Source organism: Manis pentadactyla, chromosome 13 (assembly GCF_030020395.1).
Source record: "Manis pentadactyla isolate mManPen7 chromosome 13, mManPen7.hap1, whole genome shotgun sequence".
Taxonomy (NCBI): Eukaryota; Metazoa; Chordata; class Mammalia; order Pholidota; family Manidae; genus Manis; species Manis pentadactyla.
Genome location: NC_080031.1, coordinates 89,838,108 through 89,856,172, shown reverse-complemented (window position 1 = coordinate 89,856,172; position 18,065 = coordinate 89,838,108). Strand labels below are relative to the sequence as shown.

Here is an 18,065-nt window from a genome sequence, read left to right as displayed (position 1 = left end):
GCAAACTATTATTATTACAGTAGCTTCAGACTTTTTAGCAGCAATACTGAAAACTAGAAGACAATGAAGCAATGCCTTTAAAATTCTGAGTGAAATGCTTCCCATTCTAAAATCTAGAATATTTTCTGAGTTCAATTATTAATCATGGGTAAAGACAAAGAATTTTGAGATAATTCAAGGTGTTAAAAAATTTACCTCTTATTCTCTCTTCCTCAAAAAGCTCTTAGAGGAGGTACTCCATAAAAATGAGCAAGTCAGGAAAGAAGCACAGGGTCCATATAACAGAGCACAGGTATTAAGCCTGCAAAGAGAATTTTCAGGATGACGATGAAGGAGAATGCTAGAATGATATCTGTGTATCAGGTTTAAAGTTAACCAGTTCAAATAGAATAGACGAAAGACAGAGGTAGAAAAAATGAAATTGAGAGACTATGTAATGTATTTGAATATATTTAAGGAAAACCTCACAGCTGAGGGAGAGTTTGAGTTAAATTTATTACAAGTATCTAGAATAACTAAATAGGTATAATATAGCTATAAATAACACTTATGCAGTCAAAATTATGTAAACACCAGATAGTTATATAACCAAAATTATGATAACAATATGTAAGAAGGATGAGGGCATAGAAGGTGAATATGTGGTTTCTGAAGGGCGATGCTTTAAGAGCTAAATTTCCATCTTCCATAGATGGGGGTGAATAGATAACATCTTAAAATGGAAAATAAAGAACTAGTGTGCTATATAAATATAACATGTTTTATAAACACACACACACACACACACACAAACCAAATGAATTGATAGTGATTATCTCTGAAGAGCATATGACTATAAACTAAGGGATTTCTTAATAAAACTAATGTAATTATTTGCTTTATTGTGGCCACTTAGATGTATAACTGATAAAAGTTACAGCTAAGTTTTTCTGTTTTGTTAGGAGTGGATTGTGATGAAGAGAGAGATAAGGATGGGAGAAGGGAGGCCATTAAACTCGGGGGAGGGGATGGTGACGGTACTGCTGATCCCAGCAACACCAGGGCACTGTGGTAGTAGATGTTGGAAAGTTTCCAGTTTTGTCTGATTACCAGATGGTTAGAATGGATGATGGCAATGTGGCCTAGAATGGTATCAGAGTGAAGTAGATGTGCATCTGTTTACAGTCAGTCTTGCAGGCAGAGTCATAACTCACACACAGATGAGGGAAGTGAGAGAAAAGGAAAAATAGTGAGAAACTACCAGTTTGGTTGCTTGATCAACTAGGTGTATCATAGTCCTATAATGAGATGAAAAGTCTAGAAAAGGAAGTGGTGTTAGGAGAAAGATCAAGGATTTTGTTTTAGAGACTATGTTCAGTTGGAGTTAACTGCTAGACACCACGTGGAGAAGTTAGGCAGGCATTTGATAACTACTTTTTACCCTGCCTTTTTTTCCTTACGAAATCCTAACCTCCTGCATACCAGGACTTAGTAATTTTCATCTGTCTTTACAGCCCATGCAGTCAGGGAGGTAAGACCAGATAGGAAATTCCTCGGTCTCTGTAATTCACTCGTAATAATGGCTTCTTGTTGTTTCAGTCCTTCCCCTGGTAAAACACATAATAATTCTTGTTGCCTAAGTTCCCTGAAGAAATATTGTGAGCATCAATGAGTCATCTGTAAAGTATATTGAGCTTTGGGGGAAAGAAAGCTGTTTTATAAATTATGAAGTATTAGAGTGTTGACAGGCTGTGAGGTGCGAGCTAGAAATACCGTGTCTGTCCAATCAGAAGAAAAGTGCAAACCATAAGCTAAGAAGGCAGACCTGGCTTATATTGTGGAGCTGTTTCTTTTTCCTTCACCTTGTTCTACCTTTTCCTGTTTTCTTTCCCCATGAGTGGCATGCTTAGGTAAAATGCCAATAATCCTAAAGTGTCTGGTGGGAGGGGGGAATGGGGTATTTAATGTAGGAAGTGATTTCAATGAAGATAGTGTATTCAAGTTACCAGAGTTAAAAAATAACAGCGATAAAAAAATGAAAAAGGAGTGCAAAGCATAAAAATTTGATGAGGACTGCTGTTTTCTCTTTGGCTCTGCTTTCCTTTCCAGCTCATCTGTTTTAGCCTCTCTGCTTTGCTCTGCTTCTGTTTTCTCTTTCTTTCATGTATTTCACTTACTCCAGAAACACACAAGTAGGTTAAGAAGTTTGTCACTTGGGACCTGTTTAAATTTTCTTGGTATTTCATATTCTGTGAAAATTCCCTTTAATATGTAAATCTAAGGGTATTGCAGAGCTTCAGCTTATATATTCCTAGATCTGATATTGAGAAGGTAGTGGATTAATACTGTACTGTTCTAAACTACCTAATTTACGTACAAGTTTCTTTATATTAGTGAAAAACTAGAAATGAGAGCATGGAAAACTAAAAATAATTAGAGTGTGATTTACAGTTTTATAAATGAAGAAAATAGAAAACATGTTCAACTCAGAGCATAAAGGAATCCCTCCTCTGCTGCTTACTGGTTTTGCCTAGTTATGTATTATTCTCTAAATATAATTTTCTCATTTATGCAATGCCAACAAAATAAATCTATGCATAAGCTTATTATGAGGGTTGAATTAGAAAATTACTATAATGTGCTAAATATAGTAGTTGTTGCTATCTGTTTATACTGTTTCATTATTACTACTTCTCTTAAACATGTTTTCTGCTTACATATTCATTTAATATTTATCTATGACTTGAAGGCAGATTGTGCTATAAACTGTGTGTGTGCAGGAAATTTGTGGGAAGAAGAATCTCAGCTATTTGTTCCTGTACATGGAATGAGGTTGGTCAAGAGAGAAGCAATTCAGTTAACTGAGGGTAAATACTTTGTAACCTTGCCCTCAACTGAAGATAAATGTAAAATTAAAAAATTGTGTAAGTTTTAGATACATGCATAGGGTCATATAGCTAGAGCTGAAATGTTCTTTCAGAATGGCCTGATCAAACCTGTACATGTATTCTGAAGCCCTAAGATGTTAAATAACCTTCTAGGATACCAGTCAAGGTGACACCCACTGCATTCGCTGTTTATAAACATGTTCAGCTCAGGCTTAGTCCATGCATATAATTGTGGATTAGAGTTTAATCATAAGGCATTTTTCCTGGGAAATACATAAAATGTATGTGGGGAACTAGAACATTTTATTATTGGAGTAAGTGTGGCTTTTAACACACACCAAATATCCAATCTTAAATTTAAAAGGGGACAATGTTCCTTGGCACTGACCACTAGCATCTCTGCCCATCGTGTAGATGTAACTCATGTCTTAAACATTTCAAATTAAAGGCAGTCCATTGCAAAGTTAATTATACAACTTGCAATCAGAAGGATGAAGCCAGAAAAATGATGTCCAAACACTGCCCCAATCACACTCAAGCCATTTAAAAGGGAACATTTGGTAGAATGCCTGGTAAATAATATTAAGGTAGAGAGAATAACTAAATAATTGACAGGTTCGAGTAGAAAAATAAACAAATAGATACCAAATCAGTAATATAATCGTGTGCCTTAAAAAACTAGAGAAAGAAACACCCAACAAAAGCTGAAGGAAGAAAAGAATGTAAGAATCAATGAAATTGAGAACAGAAAGTAGAGAAGAAAATCAGTGAAGCCAAAAGCTACTTATTTGGGAAGGTCAACAAAATTGGTAAACTTCTAGTCAGACGAACCAAGAAAAAACAGAGAAGAAACAAACTGAACTCTCCCAGAACATAGAAGAGGAACAAACACTTTCCCTATAACTTCATAATGCTAGGATTACCCTGACATTAGACAAAGTGATTACAAGAAAATAAAACCAGAAACCAATGTTTTTTTTTATGAAAATAGATGTAAAAATGCTTAACGTTGGTTTAGTATTTGTATTAGTGTATTGTGGTTTCCAACAATATATAAAAAAGATAATATATTGTTACCAAATGAGTTTGTCTCAGGATATCAAGTGGATTAAACATTTGAAAATCAGTCAATGTATTTCCCAATATTAAAGACTAAATGACAACAACCATGTGATCATCTCAACATTTGCAGAATAAACATTTTGCAAAATTTGATACATACCTGATAAAAACTATCAGCCATTTTGAATTAGAGAGATCTTATTTAGCCCAAAGAAGGCTATCTACAGAAAACTTTTTACTAACATCATATTTAATAATGAAAGATTGAATGTCTTCCCCAGTTTTCCTAAGATTGGGAAAAATGCAAGAAAATCTGCTGTGGCTACTCCTATTCTTCATTGTTCTGGAAGCTGGTGCAATCATGCATGAAAAGGAAATAACAAAGCGTGGATTGGAAAAGAAGAAATTAAATTGTGGTTATTCACAGACAGCAAGGTAAATTTTGTAGAAAATCCAAGGGGATTAAAAAAATACTACAAAACAAGTAAGCAAGTTTAGCAGTCTTAAAACACATATCAATACACAAAAAGTTGTGTTTTTATATTCTAGCAATAAAGAATCAGCAAGTGAATATTAAGATACTATTTATAATAACATTAAAATATGAAACAGGCATAAATTTAACAAAATATATGCTAGCTGTGCTCACTGATATCTGCAAATCTGAGTGAGATAATTTAGGTTTATTCCTAGGTATTTTATTCTTCTGGATGCAATTGTGAATGGAATTGTTTTCCTGATTTCTCTTTCTATTGGTTCATTGTTAGTGTATAGGAAAGCTACAGATTTCTGTGTGTTAATTTTGTATCCTGCAACTTTGCTGTATTCTGATATCAGTTCTAGTAGTTTTGGAGTGGAGTCTTTAGGGTTTTTTATGTACAATATCATGTCATCTGCAAATAGTGACAGTTTAACTTCTTTACCAATCTGGATTCCTTGTATTTCTTTGTTTTGTCTGATTGCTGTGGCTAGGACCTCCAGTACTGTGTTAAATAACAGTGGGGAGAGTGGGCATCCCTGTCTAGTTCTCGATCTCAGAGGAAAAGCTTTCAGCTTCTTGCTGTTCAGTATAATGTTGGCTGTGGGTTTATGATATATGGCCTTTATTATGTTAAGGTACTTGCCCTCTATTCCCATTTTCTTGAGAGATTTTATCATGAATGGATGTTGAATTTTGTCAAATGCTTTTTCAGCATCTATGGAGATGATCATGTGGTTTTTGTCCTTTTTGTTGATGTGGTGGATGATGTTGATGGACTTTCGAATGTTGTACCATCCTTGCATCCCTGGGATGAATCCCACTTGGTCATGGTGTATGATCCTTTTGATATACTTTTGAATTCGGTTTGCTAATATTTTTTGAGTATTTTTGCATGTACATTCATCAGGGATATTGGTCTGTAATTTTCTTTTTTGGCGGGGTCTTTGCCTGGTTTTGGTATTAGGATGATGTTGGCTTCATAGAATGAGTTTGGGAGTATTCCCTCCTCTTCTATTTTGTGGAAAACTTTAAGGAGAATGGGTATTATGTCTTCTCTGTGTGTCTGATAACATTCCGAGGTAAATCTGTCCATCCCGGGGGTTTTGTTCTTGGGTAGTTTTTTGATTACCGTTTCAATTTCTTTGCTCGTAATTGGTTTGTTTAACTTTTGTGTTTCTTCCTTGGTCAGTCTTGGAAGGTTGTATTTTTCTAGGAAGTTGTCCATTTCTTCTAGGTTTTCCAGCTTGTTGGCATATAGGTTTTCATAGTAGTCTTTAATAATTCTTTGTATTTCTGTGGAGTCTGTTGTGATTTTTCTGTTCTCATTTGTGATTCTGTTGATTTGTGTTGATTCTCTTTTTCTCTTAATAAGTCTGGCTAGAGGCTTATCTATTTTGTTTATTTTCTCAAAGAACCAGCTCTTGGTTTCGTTGATTTTTGCTATTGTTTTATTCTTCTCAATTTTGTTTATATCTTCTCTGATCTTTATTATGTCCCTCCTTCTGCTGACTTTAGGCCTCATTTGTTCTTCTTTTTCCAGTTTCGATAATTGTGATGTTAGACTATTCATTTGGGATTGTTCTTCCTTCTTCAAGTGTGCCTGGATCGCTATATACTTTCCTCTTAAGATTGCTTTTGCTGCGTCCCACAGAAGTTGGGGCTTTGTGTTGTTGTTGTCATTTGTTTCCATATATTCCTTGATCTCTATTTTAATTTGTTCGTTGATCCATTGATTATTTAGGAGCATGTTGTTAAGCCTTCATGTGTTTGTGACCCTTTTTGTTTTCTTTGTAGAATTTATTTCTAGTTTTATACCTTTGTGGTCTGAAAAATTGGTTGGTAGAATTTCAATATTTTGGAATTTACTGAGGCTCTTTTTGTGGGCTAGTGTGTGGTCTAGTCTGGAGAATGTTCCATGTGCATTTGAGAAGAGTGTATATCCTGTTGCTTTTGGATGTAGAGTTCTATAGATGTCTATTAGGTCCATCTGTTCTAGTGTGTTGTTCAGTGCCTCCGTGTCCTTACTTATTTTCTGCCCGGTGGATCTATCCTTTGGGGTGAGTGGTGTGTTGAAGTCTCCTAAAATGAATGCATTGCAGTCTATTTCCCCCTTTAGTTCTTTTAGTATTTGTTTCACATATGCTAGTGCTCCTGTGTTGGGTGCATATATATTTAGAATGGTTATATCCTCTTGTTGGACTGAGCCCTTTATCATTATGCAGTGTCCTTCTTTATCTCTTGTTACTTTCTTTGTTTTGAAGTCTATTTTGTCTGATATTAGTACTGCAACCCCTGCTTTCTTCTCGCTGTTGTTTGCCTGAAATATGTTTTTCCATCCCTTGACTTTTAGTCTGTGCATATCTTTGGGTTTGCGGTGAGTTTCTTGTAAGCAGCATATAGATGGGTCTTGTTTTTTTATCCATTCTATTACTCTGTGACTTTTGATTGGTACATTCAGTCCATTTACATTTAGGGTGACTATTGAGAGATATGTACTTATTGCCATTGCAGGCTTTAAATTCGTGGTTACCAAAGGTTCAAGGTTAGCCTCTTTAGTACCTTACTGCCTAACTTAGCTCGCTTATTGAGCTGTTATATACACTGTCTGGAGATTCTATTCTTTTCTTCCTTCTTATTCCTCCTCCTCCATTCTTCATATGTTGGGTGTTTTGTTCTGTGCTCTCTTTAGGAGTGCTCCCATCTAGAGCAGTCCCTGTAAGATGTTCTGTAGAGGTGGTTTGTGGGAAGCAAATTCCCTCAGCTTTTGCTTGTCTGGGAATTGTTTAATCCCGCTGTCATATTTAAATGATAGTCGTGCTGGATACAGTATCCTTGGTTCAAGGCCCTTCTGTTTCATTGCATTAAATATGTCATGCCATTCTCTTCTGGCCTATAGGGTTTCTGTTGAGAAGTCTGATGTTAGCCTGATGGGTTTTCCTTTATGGGTGTCCTTTTTCTCTCTAGCTGCCTTTAAAACTCTTTCCTTGTCCTTGATCTTTGCCATTTTAATTATTATGTGTCTTGGTGTTGTCCTCCTTGGATCCTTTCTGTTGGGGGTTCTGTGTATTTCCGTGGTCTGTTCGATTATTTCCTCCCCCAGTTTGGGGAAGTTTTCAGCAATTATTTCTTCAAAGACACTTTCTATCCCTTTTCCTCTCTCTTCTTCTTCTGGTTCCACTATAATACGGATATTGTTCCATTTGGATCGGTCACATAGTTCTCTTAATATTGTTTCATTCCTGGAGATCCTTTTATCTCTCTCTATGTCAGCTTCTATGCATTCCTGTTCTCTGGTTTTTATTCCTTCAATGGCCTCTTGCACCTTACCCATTCTGCTTACAAATCCTTCCAGAGTTTGTTTTACTTCTGTAATCTCCTTCCTGGCATCTGTGATCTCCCTCCGGACTTCATCCCATTGCTCTTGCATTTTTCTCTGCATCTCTGTCAGCATATTTATGATTTTTATTTTGAATTCTTTTTCAGGAAGACTGGTTAGGTCTGTCTCCTTCTCTGGTGTTGCCTCTGTGATCTTGGTTTGCCTGTAATTTTGTCTTTTCATGGTGATAGGAATAGTTTGCAGAGCTGGGACGAGTGACGGCTGGAAGAACTTCCCTTCTTGTTGGTTTGTGGCCCTCCTCTCCTGGGAGAACATTGACCTCTAGTGGCTTGTGGTGGGTAGCTGCGCACAGACAGGGCTTCTGCTTCCTGCCCGGCTGCTATGGAGTTTACCCTGCTGTTGCTGTGGGCGTGGCCTGGCTCGGGCATCTGCTCTAAAGTGGTGGAGCCCTGTTGGAGGGGGAGCAGCTGGAAGGCTATTTATCTCCGTAAGGGGCCTCCGTGCTCCCTTTAGAGTACCCAGAGATCCCCAGATTCCCTGCCTCTGGACTAAGTGTCCCGCCCTGCCCCTTTAAGACTTCCAAAAAGCTTAGTGAGATAATTTAAATAAGACATAAGTGGATGGAGAGCTACACTGTGTCCACAGATTTGAAGATTTAATATGGTTAAGCTGTCAGTACTTACAACTGATCTACAGACTTAACTCAATCCCAATTAAAGTATATGATATTTTTTTTGGTAGAAATTGACAGGGAGTTTCTAAATTTATATGATAATTTGAAGGATGAAGAATATCCAAAATAATTTTGAAAAAGATGAATAAAGGTGGCAGACTTATATTACTGATTTTAGTAGTTATACAGCCAGTAAGACAGTGAAGTATTTATATAAAGTTAAGTGTATATATGAATGGGTAAGGATAGCCTACAGAAAACAGACCACAGACATTGGCAACAATTATAACCAACTATTTTTGACAAAGATAAAGATGCCAAAGAAATTTGACATGAGAAAAGATGGTCTCTTCAGTCAGCGGTGCTGGAATAATTGGATATCCATAAATAAAAATATGCATCTTGACCCCTTATCTCATACCATATATAAAGGTTAATTTAAAGTGACTCATAACTTACTTGTCAAGGGCAAAACTTGAAAGCTTCCCAAAGTAAACAAGAGAACATCACAGTGACATAGGGCAGGGGAATATTTCTTAGATAAGAAACTGAATGCATGAACTAGGAAAGAAAACACCAATATTGGATTCCATGAAAATTAAAAATATTTGTTGTCCAAAAGACACCACTTATAAAATGAAAGGGCATGGCAGAAATTGAGATAAGTTGTTGGCAAAACACATATCCAACAAAGGACTTGTATCTCGAGTACAAAAATAATTTTCAAATTTCATATAAAATAGGATAACCCATTAAAAAAAAGAAATTATTTTGTCAGATACTCAACCTAAAAAGACACATAGAGAGCAGATAAACACATTTAAAAGTGCTCAATATCTTTAGTAATTAGGGAAATACAAATAAAATTCCAAAGAAATACCACTACACATGATCGGAATGACCACATTGAAAAAAATAGTTCACATTCACTAAAATAGACAAAATTAAACTGAGCACACCAAATATTGGCAATAATGTGGGGAAGTTATAACTGTTACATATTACCAGTGAACATATAAAATGTTGAAATCTCTTTTTAAAACAGTCTATCAGTATCATAAAAAGGCAAACTATCTTATACAGTTTAGCTTTTCCAGTTCTAAGTATGTATTCAAGGGAAACAGAGGCATAAATCAGCCAGATTTGTACATGGATGATTATAGCAATTATATCTCAATAATATAATTATTCTCAGTAATCCCCAAATTGGAAACAACCCAAATATCTGTCTGTAGGTGAATGGATAAGAAATTATAGCATAGCCATACAATGGAATATAACTCATCAATAAAAAAGAATAAACTATTGACAAATTCAATAACAGTTGAATCTCAAAATCTTTATGCTGAGAGAAGCAGATGTGACAAAGTAACAGAGTACACAAGAATCAGCTTAATTTATTAATATAGAGAAAATTCTAGAAAGTGAAATCTAGTATTTAGGGCCAGAAGCAGATCTGAGGTTAAATGGATGGATTTGGCAAAAGATGGAAGTGGCAGAAGGAAGACTTTCATCATGTTTGTTATTTTGGATGTGATGATGAAAGCTCATCATACAGTATATGTATATTGAAGTATATATATAAAGTTCCTCAGTTGTATGCTTTAAATATGTGCTGTTCACTGTACATAATTTATATCTCAATAAAACTGTGAAAGATAGGATAAAAGTAATCTGAGTAAATGGGGAGAAATACCAAATTCATCAACAGGAGGACTCAGCTTTGAAAAGGCATCAGTTCCTTCCAGATTAGTCTACAACATCAATGTAATCCCAGCCAAAATCTCAGCAGTTTTTCTGGAAGAATTCTTAAATACCTGGAAGGGTGGAGGGCCAAGAATATATTGAAGGCAATTTTGAAAACAAGCCAAGCATAAGATTATGATTCATTAGACAGTACAGGATTTCCCCAGGAATCAAAGGAAAAACCAAGTCAGTAGAAGAAAATAAGGCGATGGAGAACAGACTGACATATTTTTCAGAATTTTATATATGGCCACAAAGCATTAAAAGTGACCAAACTTGTAGAATCCTCAATAAGTAATGATAGGAAAATTGATTATAAATATGGAAATAATAAATTTCCATATATAGATTACATTTGGGTGTCTTTGAGGCATTAGTATTTCTAAAGCCTATAGTCTGCTGTAAGGGAGGAGGCCTCCTCTGATTTTGAATGCTATTTCACTTGCCTTTCACCATTCCACTTTGAGGTGGAACCCCAAATGTCTACACTTTCCATATGATAATTCACTGTGTTTAGCAGCCCTCAGAGGAACTGTTTTCTGGTTTCTCATCAGGGAACCTCACACTTAATAATAGAGTTATGTGACTCTGAATCAGGAGTACCTCCAAATTCAGGGCAGAAGGAAGGAAGAATACACTCTAGAAGATGATGCTATAGTCCTGGATCTTAAATTATTTCTGCAAACACTATTTTCAAAAACAATGTACATTAGGTAGTCTAAATTAATCTACAAAATACACTACCCTTAAGAACCACCAGAAATAGCAGACACCAGAAACAAATTCTCTAATCCATGGATACATTTTGGAAATATAATGTATCCATGATTAATTAAATGAGAAAAGCAAGCCCAGAAAAATATATGATGTAAATGTAAGTGTACAAAAGAAAGCAAGATTTAAAATATAATTTATGTGTACATACAGATGTGATGAAATAACAGTTAAAAAAGTAAAGAAATGTTAAATACAAAAATGCAGTGGTAGTTAGCTTGGAGAAGAGGATGGGTCATGGGTGTGGGGAGAAGGATACAGGCATTGATAATGTTTTAGTGGTGAATTTCCACGTGATTATTATTTTGTTATATTTCACAAACTAACACACATGCTTATATAATATGTGCATATTTTAAAAGATACTAAAAAGGAGATTGAAAAATAATAAAATTGAAAGACAGTTAATCTGTGATAAAGTATTAGCCATAGATTACACAGTGAGATAATGGTATCCTAAATTAATAATGTTTTTTACAAATCAGTAAGACAAAAAATGCAACAGCAAATGGTTAGCAAATAATATACATAAATACATTTAATAAAAACAAACAGTAGTGTTCAGCCATATGGAAATTACAATAAGGAAATATACATTATTTCAAACTAATCAGAATTGCAAACATTTAAGATGGTGATGACAGTACCAAGAATTTCATTTGTGAGTGTGTAAGAAGGTAGGAATTATTGGCAGAAGTATAAAATGTCGCAGCCATCTTTGAGAGAAATTTGGCAATGTCAAAGTCAAAGATGTAACTATTTTATGACAATAAATACATTAGCAATCCTCTATCTGAATGTGTACCTTACAGAAACTTATGTAACGGATACTTATTTCAACATCATCCAATTTACCAATAAATCAATTATGGAATATTCAGGTAATGGAAAGCTACATAAGTGTTAAATAAATAAGCTCAATTTTCCAAAATAATGTCGAATTTAAAAATAAGTTTTATGGAATTATATAAATACTATGAAATATTTATGCAAAGACGTAAAATAGGACGTCGTGGTATATGTTTTATGGATCCATACATCTAAATGGACACAAACCAAGGAAGATTTTGATTTTATCTCTCATGTTTTATTCGTTAAAAAATACATCTGAAGCAAATACAGCAAAGTTTTAACATTAGTTAAGTCTGGGATGTGGTTCATGCCTCATTTTAAAATCTCTTGGTCTTTCTCTGTACTTTTAAAAATATTCTATGTGTTTAAGCAGCTCTTGAGGAAATTGATGAAATCTTCAAATACTTCTTTCAGAAGCACTCCTCTTCATATCTATGTTGTGAAAGTCAACTATATGTGAAAGATATTTATAATGCCAGCATTCATAAATATCCTTGGAAAAATGTATATAAGGAAGAACAATAGATCTGGAATATTCTTTTCCTTCTTTAAATAGCACATAATTGCAATGATAACCTAGATTTTGTTCAATATTGATAAAATAGAATTAATTAATTAAAAAAATTTTTATGTCCAAGATAAAATCCTAAACAAGCTTAAAATATTTATTATTAAACTTTGATCTTATTTTAAGCAAATTCATTTTAAGTATCCTTTTCTAAGACCCAATTTTTCAAAGCAAATGAAGACTACCTACTTTGGAAAAGAACTGCAAAATTCCCTGGACACTCTAGATGAGGAAGATAATTTTCTCATAAAATTTAAGAGTTAAGTGGGGGGGGAGCGGAAGATGGAGGTGTGAGTAGAGCAGCGGAAATCTCCTCCCAAAACCACATATATCTATGAAAATATAACAAAGACAACCCTTCCTAGAATAAAAACCAGAGGACACAGGACAATATCCAGACCACATCCACACCTGAGAGAACCCAGCGCCTCGCGAAGGGGGTAAGATACAAGCCCCGGCCCCGCGGGAGCCGAGCGCCCCTCCCCCCAGCTCCCGGCGGGAGAAGAGCAGGCAGAGCGGGAGGGAGACGGAGCCCAGGACTGCCGAACACCCAGCCCCAGCCATCCGGGCCAGAGAGCAGACACAGTACGAGCGCAGGGGGCCCTGGATACTAGGGAAACAGGGCAGCAAGAACAGTGAGCGGGCACCGGAGGCTGGGCGCCGGAGGACATAAGAAAAGTGACCAACCATTTTTTTTTTTTTTTGGCTGTTTTGTTTTGGTGAGCACTTTTTGGAAGTCTTAAAGGGATAGGGACCCCAATACTAGGGAAACAGGGCAGCAAGACCGGTGAGCAGATGCCTGAGGCTGGCACTGGAGAATAAAGAAAAACAAGCGGCCACCTTTTTTTTTTTTTTTTTTAATTAAAAATTTTTTTTTTTTTTTGGTGGTGGTTGTTTGGTTTTGGTGGGTGCTTTTTGGAAGTCTTAAAGGGGCAGGGCGGGACACTTAATTCAGAGGTAGGGAATCCGGGGATCTCTGGGCACCCTAACCCCTGGGCTGCAGGGAGCACGGAGGCCCCTTACGGAGATAAATAGCCTCCCAGCCGCTCCTGCTCCAACACGACTCCACCATTTTGGAGTAGCTGCCCGAGCCAGGCCACGCCCACAGCAACAGCGGAGATTAACTCCATAGCAGCCGGGCAGGAAGCAGAAACCCTGTCTGCGCGCAGCTGCGCAGCACAAGCCACTAGAGGTCGCTGTTCTCCCAGGAGAGGAGGGCCACAAACCAACAAGAAGGGAAGTCGTTCCAGCCATCACTCGTCCCAGTTCTGCAGACTATTCCTATCACCATGAAAAGACAAAATTACAGGCAAACCAAGATCACAGAGGCAACACCAGAGAAGGAGACAGACCTAACCAGTCTTCCTGACAAAGAATTCAAAATAAAAATCATAAACATGCTGACAGAGATGCAGAGAAATACGCAAGAGAAATGGGATGAAGTCCGGAGGGAGATCACAGATGCCAGAAAGGAGATCGCAGAAATGAAACAAACTCTGGAAGGGTTTATAAGCAGAATGGATAGGATGCAAGAGGCCATTGATGGAATTGAAACCAGAGAACAGGAACGCATAGAAGCTGACATAGAGAGAGATAAAAGGATCTCCAGGAATGAAATAATATTAAGAGAACTATGTGACCGATCCAAAAGGAACAATATCCATATTATAGGGGTTCCAGAAGAAGAAGAGAGAGGAAAAGAGATGGAAAGTATCTTAGAAGAAATAATTGTTGAAAACTTCCCCAAACTGGGGGAGGAAATAATCGAACAGACCACGGAAATACACAGAACCCCCCAACAGAAAGGATCCAAGGAGGACAACACCAAGACACATAATAATTAAAATGGCAAAGATCAAGGACAAGGAAAGAGTTTTAAAGGCAGCTAGAGAGAAAAAGGACACCCATAAAGGAAAACCCATCAGGCTAACATCAGACTTCTCAACAGAAACCCTACAGGCCAGAAGAGAATGGCATGATATATTTAATGCAATGAAACAGAAGGGCCTTGAACCAAGGATACTGTATCCAGCACGACTATCATTCAAATATGACGGTGGGATTAAACAATTCCCAGACAAAAGCTGAGGGAATTTGCTTTCCACAAACCACCTCTACAGAACATCTTACAGGGACTGCTCTAGGTGGGAGCACTCCTAGAAACAGCACAGCACAAAACACCCAACATATGAAGAATGGAGGAGGAGGAATAAGAAGGGAGAGAAGAATAGAATCTCCAGACAGTGTATATAACAGCTCAATAAGCGAGCTAAGTTGGGCAGTAAGATACTAAAGAGGCTAACCTTGAACCTTTGGTAAACACAAATTTAAAGCCTGCAATGGCAATAAGTACATATCTTTCAATAGTCACCCTAAATGTTAATGGGCTGAATACACCAATCAAAAGACACAGAGTAATAGAATGGATAAAAAAGCAAGACCCATCTATATGCTGCTTACAAGAAACTCACCTCAAACCCAAAGGCATGTACAGACCAAAAGTCAAGGGATGGAAAAACATATTTCAAGCAAACAACAGCGACAAGAAAGCAGGGTTGCAGTACTAATATCAGACAAAATAGACTTCAAAACAAAGAAAGTAACAAGAGATAAAGAAGGACACTACATAATGATAAAGGGCTCAGTCCAACAAGAGGATATAACCATTCTAAATATATGTGCACCCAACACAGGTGCACCAGCATATGTGAAACAAATACTAACAGAACTAAAGGGGGAAATAGACTGCAATGCATTCATTCTAGGAGACTTCAACACACCACTCACCCCAAAGGATAGATCCACTGGGCAGAAAATAAGTAAGGACACGGAAGCACTGAACAACACAGTAGAGCAGATGGACCTAATAGACATCTATAGAACTCTACATCCAAAAGCAACAGGATATACATTCTTCTCAAGTGCACATGGAACATTCTCCAGAATAGACCACATACTAGGCCACAAAAAGAGCCTCAGAAAATTCCAAAAGATTGAAATCCTACCAACCAACTTTTCAGACCACAAAGGCATAAAACTAGAAATAAACTGTACAAAGAAAGCAAAGAGGCTCACAAACACATGGAGGATTAACAACACGATCCTAAATAATCAACGGATCAATGACCAAATCAAAATGGAGATCCAGCAACATATGCAAACAAATGACAACAACAACACTAAGCTCCAACTTCTGTGGGACACAGCAAAAGCAATCTTAAGAGGAAAGTATATAGCAATCCAAGCATATTTAAAAAAGGAAGAACAATCCCAAATGAATGGTCTAATGTCACAATTATCGAAATTGGAAAAAGAAGAACAGATGAGGCCTAAGGTCAGCAGAAGGAGGGACATAATAAAGATCAGAGAAGACATAAATAAAATTGAGAGGAATAAAACAATAACAAAAATCAATGAAACCAAAAGCTGGTTCTTCGAGAAAATCAACAAAATAGATAAGCCTCTAGCCAGACTTATTAAGAAGAAAAGAGAGTCAACACAAATCAACAGTATCAGAAACGAGAAAGGAAAAATCATGATGGACCCCACAGAAATACAAAGAATTATTAGAGAATACTATGAAAACCTATATGCTAACAAGCTGGGAAACCTAGGAGAAATGGACAACTTCCTAGAAAAATACAACGTTCCAAGATTGACCCAGAAAGAAACAGAAAATCTAAACAGACCAATTAACAGTAATGAAATTGAAGCGGTAATCAAAAAACTACCTAAGAAAAAAAACCCCGGGCCAGATGGATTTACTTCGAATTTTATCAGTCATACAGGGAAGACATAATACCCATTCTCCTTAAAGTTTTCCAAAAAATAGAGGAGGAGGGGATACTCCCAAACTCATTCTATGAAGCTAACATCACCCTAATACCAAAACCAGTCAAAGACCCCACCAAAAAAGAAAACTACAGACCAATATCCCTGATGTACATAGATGCAAAAATACTCAACAAAATATTAGCAAACCAAATTTAAAAATACATCGAAAGGATCATACACCATGACCAAGTGGGATTCATCCCAGGGATGCATGGATGGTACAACATTCGAAAGTCCATCAACATCATCCACCACATCAACTAAATGAAAGACAAAAACCACATGATCATCTCCATAGATGCTGAAAAAGCATTTGACAAAGTCCAACATCCATTCATGATAAAAACTCTCAGCAAAATGGGAATAGAGGGCAAGTACCTCAACATAATAAGGGCCATCTATGATAAACCCACAGCCAACATTATATTGAACAGCGAGAAGCTGAAAGCATTTCCTCTGAGATCGGGAACTAGACAGGGATGCCCACTCTCTCCACTGTTATTTAACATAGTACTGGAGGTCCTAGCCACGGCAATCAGACAAAATAAAGAAATACAAGGAATCCAGATTGGTAAAGAAAAAGTTAAACTGTCACTATTTGCAGATGACATGATACTGTACATAAAAAACCCTAAAGACTCCACCCCAAAACTACTAGAACTGATATCGGAATACAGCAAAGTTGCAGGTTACAAAATGAACACACAGAAATCTGTGGCTTTCCTATACACTAACAATGAACCAACAGAAAGAGAAACCACGGAAACAACTCCATTCACAATTGCATAAAAAAAAAAAATACCTAGGAATAAACCTAACCAAAGAAGTGAAAGACTTATAGTCTGAAAACTACAAGTCACTCTTAAGAGAAATTAAAGGGGACACTAAGAGATGGAAACTCATCCCATGCTCGTGGCTAGGAAGAATTAATATCATCAAAATGGCCATCCTGCCCAAAGCAATATACAGATTTGATGCAATCCCTATCAAATTACCAGTAACATTCTTCAACGAACTGGAACAAATAATTCAAAAATTCATATGGATACACCAAAGACCCCGAATAGCCAAAGCAATCCTGAGAAAGAAGAATAAAGTAGGGGGAATCTCACTCCCCAACTTCAAGCTCTATTATAAAGCCATAGTAATCAAGACAATTTGGTACTGGCACAAGAGCAGAGCCACAGACCAATGGAACAGAGTAGAGAATCCAGACATTAACCCAAACATATATGGTCAATTAATATTTGATAAAGGAGCCATGGACATACAATGGCGAAATGACAGTCTCTTCAACAGATGGTGCTGGCAAAACTGGACAGCTACATGTAGAATGAAACTGGACCATTGTCTAACCCCATATACAAAAGTAAACTCAAAATGGATCAAAGACCTGAATGTAAGTCATGAAACCATTAAACTCTTGGAAGAAAACATAGGCACAAACCTCTTAGACATAAACATGAGTGACCTCTTCTTGAACATATCTCCCCGGGCAAGGGAAACAACAGCAAAAATGAGTAAGTGGGACTATATTAAGCTGAAACACTTCTTTACAGCAAAAGACACCATCAATAGAACAAAAAGGAACCCTACAGTTTGGGAGAATATATTTGAAAATGACACATCCAATAAAGGCTTGACGTGCAGAATATATAAAGAGCTCACACGCCTCAACAAACAAAAAACAAATAACCCAATTAAAAAATGTGCAGAGGAACTGAACAGACGGTTCTCCAAAAAAGAAATTCAGATGGCCAACAGACACATGAAAAGATGCTCCACATCGCTAATTATCAGAGAAATGCAAATTAAAACTACAATGAGGTATCACCTCACACCAGTAAGGATGGCTACCATCCAAAAGACAA

The 18,065-nt window shown here is 36.7% G+C and overlaps 1 long non-coding RNA gene across 1 annotated transcript in view; it reads right to left on the bottom strand.

Annotated features, from left to right (window-relative positions):
• The window catches only part of LOC130680379 (uncharacterized), a 425,533-nt gene that overhangs the window by 110,204 nt on the left and 297,264 nt on the right, over positions 1 to 18,065 (bottom strand). Inside the window, exon 2 of the long non-coding RNA XR_008993368.1 lies at positions 7,817 to 7,849. This is a non-coding gene — a long non-coding RNA (uncharacterized LOC130680379). The remainder of the gene's footprint in view (positions 1 to 7,816; positions 7,850 to 18,065) is intronic.